Source organism: Aotus nancymaae, unplaced genomic scaffold (assembly GCF_030222135.1).
Source record: "Aotus nancymaae isolate 86718 unplaced genomic scaffold, 86718_ANA_hifiasm-v0.15.2.pri h1tg000058l, whole genome shotgun sequence".
In the NCBI taxonomy this organism is placed as follows: Eukaryota; Metazoa; Chordata; class Mammalia; order Primates; family Aotidae; genus Aotus; species Aotus nancymaae.
Genome location: NW_026988472.1, coordinates 52367226 through 52370727, shown reverse-complemented (window position 1 = coordinate 52370727; position 3502 = coordinate 52367226). Strand labels below are relative to the sequence as shown.

Genomic DNA, 3502 nt, shown 5'->3' with positions numbered 1-3502 from the left:
CACAGGTCCGTGCCATGATGCCTAGCTAATTTTTTTATTTTTTGTAGCAACAGGACCTTACCATGTTGGTCAGGCTGGTCTTGAACTCCTGGGTTCAAGCAATCTGCCCTCCCCAGCCTCCCAAAGTGCTAGGATTTCAGGCGTGAGCCACCATGCGTGGCCTAGGACTCATTTTTTGTTCTCACCCTTATGTTCCCTTATTTGTCTCTTTGTCCTGCGTTTGTGTACGATATTTAAGATATAATTTCTAATTATATCTTAAAGAAAATTACTTTAAGAAAATTACTAATAATTTTCTTCAGCTCCATCTAATCTTCTCTTTATCTGCACTGGTTTCATTTTTTTTTTTTTTTTTTTTTCATTTAAGACAGGGAATACTTTATTCGAAACCCTTCACAGAAATGGACAGCTTGGGTCTGTAACAAAGCATTCGTGTTTTAGAGCATAGGTCAGTAATTGTATATGAGAGCATACGCTGCTACATACAAATTAACTGATCAGACCACAACTTTTCATGTTTAAAACAGAGTAAGCTTCCCTGTAAAAGCAGCACCTTTGTGACATTTTAACTTTAGTATTCCTCACCTTCTTCCTCACCCTCTCCTTCAACAGAATCCACACCAACCTCCTCATAATCCTTCTCAAGGGCAGCCATGTCCTCACGGGCCTCAGAAAACTCTCCTTCCTCCATCCCCTCCATCCAACAAAGGCACGCTTGGCATACATCAGGTCAAACTTGTGGTCCAGGCGAGCCCAGGCCTCAGCAATGGCTGTGGTATTGCTCAGCATGCACACAGCTCTCTGTACCTTGGCCAGGTCTCCACCAGGCACCACAGTGGGAGGCTGGTAGTTGATGCCAACCTTGAAGCCAGTGGGACACCAATCCACAAACTGGATGGTACGCTTAGTCTTGATGGTGGCGATGGCAGCATTGACATCTTTGGGAACCACGTCACCACGGTACAACAGGCAGCAAGCCATGTATTTACCATGGCGAGGGTCACATTTCACCATCTGGTTGGCTGGCTCAAAGCAAGCATTGGTGATCTCTGCTACAGAAAGCTGTTCATGGTAGGCTTTCTCAGCAGAGATGACAGGGGCATATGTGGCCAGAGGAAAGTGGATGCGGGGATAGGGCACCAGGTTGGTCTGGAATTCTGTCAGGTCAACATTCAGGGCTCCATCAAATCTCAGGGAAGCAGTGATGGAGGACACAATTTGACCTATTAATCTATTCAGGTTAGTGTAGGTTGGGCGCTCGATATCGAGGTTTCTACGACAGATGTCATAGATGGCCTCATTGTCTACCATGAAGGCACAATCAGAGTGCTCCAGGGTGGTGTGGGTGGTGAGGATGGAGTTGTAGGGCTCAACTACAGCTGTGGAAACCTGGGGCGCCGGGTAGATGGAGAACTCCAGCTTGGACTTCTTGCCATAATCAACTGAGAGCCATTCCATGAGCAGGGAGGTGAACCCAGAACCAGTTCCCCCACCAAAGCTGTGGAAAACCAAGAAGCCCTGGAGACCGGTGCACTGGTCAGCCAGTTTACGAATTCAGTCCAACACAAGGTCAATGATCTCCTTGCTGATGGTGTAGTGCCCTCGGGCATAGTTATTGGCAGCATCTTCCTTGCCTGTGATGAGCTGCTCAGGGTGGAAGAGCTGGCGGTAGGTGCCAGTGCGAACTTCATCAATGACTGTGGGTTCCAGGTCTACAAACACTGCCCGGGGCACGTGCTTGCCAGTGCCCGTCTCACTGAAGAAGGTGTTGAAGGAGTCATCTCCTCCCCCAATGGTCTTGTCACTTGGCATCTGGCCATCGGGCTGGATGCCATGTTCCAGGCAGTAGAGCTCCCAGCAGGCATTGCCAATCTGGACACCAGCCTGGCCAACGTGGATGGAGATGCACTCACGCATGGTTGCTGCTTCGCGGCTGCCGAGCAGATGGCGGAGACGAGGAGGAGAGGTTGTTGCTTCTTACAGCGCGACTCTTAGGCGGTCGATGTAAGAGAACCTGCCTGCACTGGTTTCATTTTAATGCATAGTCTGAAATGCTCTATTTGTTGTGTCTTTCGTTTGTTTTTGCCAAATCTACTTTTCCTTTTTTTAAAAAAAAAAAAAAAACCACTGTTTTTTTTTACCTTGATGCCCTCTTCATACAGTCTGCTTCCTGCTTTGTTTCTGTAAACATCCTAAATGCATTTGAGTTACATCCAAAAGTCTGCATGTTTGAGGTGTTACATTCTATGTTTGAGCATACGAAAGTCTGAAGTCCTTGAAGCTCTTACGTGCTGTTTGCTTCTACAGCTAACTCTTGTTCTTGGTGGCTTGTCACCTTGTGTGGTTTTTAATTTGTGTTTGTATGTTTGTTAACCGGTGCATGTGTAAGAATCCTTTACCCATTGTTCTTGGGGAGGAACAGCCTTTCCAGTTCTAGGCATCCTGCGTGTTGCCAACATGGCGCCATTGGGGGTCCAGTTATTGTCTTGGATCTTCTTAAATTGTGCAGGTGAGGTAAGGTCTAACCCCCAAACATTTGCAAGAACAATTCTGAATCTAAAATTCATTAGAGGAGACATTTTTTCAACTTAGGTTTTAGGTCTAAAGGGTACATTTTTCTTTTTTCTTCTATTAGCAGGCAGATATTTTTATTTTTTTCGCTTGTATTAGCAGGCGGATATCTTTTCTAGTCTAATAGCAGACTGGCAGAATACTCTTTTGAGTTTGTGGCTGCAGGCAAGGCTTTCAATTCCAACCCCATCCTCAGTACAAGGTCAGTATCTTATTTATTATCTATCCTGATAATGACTAAACCCCTCAGAGAAGTTTCAAGTCTTCTGAGCGCACAGGTTTCCTGACTTATTGTATCTCTATCCCCTAGCAATTAATGACTTCTGCTTTCCTAGAATTAATTATGTCTTTTAAAGAATATTTCACTTTTTCTAGAACTTCCATGGCTTCTTTAGTGGGAATGTCATTTGGGCATAACTAGTCTGCAATATTGGTGGAAGCACAAATTGTGCAGATCTTCCTTTCCATTCATTCCACTTTACTTCTCTCACTCACCTTCTTCAATGAATGAGGTCAGTAGCTTCTCAACGAACCTAATTGACTGGACACTCTCTTATTTCTCTCTACTGGCAATTTCTTCTACGAGTTTAATCTTATTGATATGCTTTAAGTGTATCCCAATTCTCTGCAACTATAGATATAAATTTCTTCCGGATTTTTTTTGTCTCTTATAATTTTCACTTCTCTACTTAGACAAAGGAGTGTTGACTCCCCACTTTGTACAAATTCAACTTTTTGTCAGCCTGTTTTAAGCAAAGTCTCTAAAAATATTCTCTTCTAACTCATTGCCTTGGCTCATTTTATCGCCTTCTTCTGTAGAATGACTTTTCTTCTTCCTTATTTTGAGGTAAATCCTAATCATTCTGCAAATCTGACTTTGTTTATGAAGATTTTACTAAACATTGTGGCTCCATCCCGCATAAAACTGTGA

General features: G+C 43.9%; 1 pseudogene; it reads right to left on the bottom strand.

Moving 5' to 3' along the window:
- Window positions 1-350: 350 nt before the first annotated feature.
- Window positions 351-2009, bottom strand: LOC110569021 (tubulin alpha-1A chain-like; annotated as a pseudogene).
- Between the last annotated feature and the right edge of the window lie 1493 nt (window positions 2010-3502).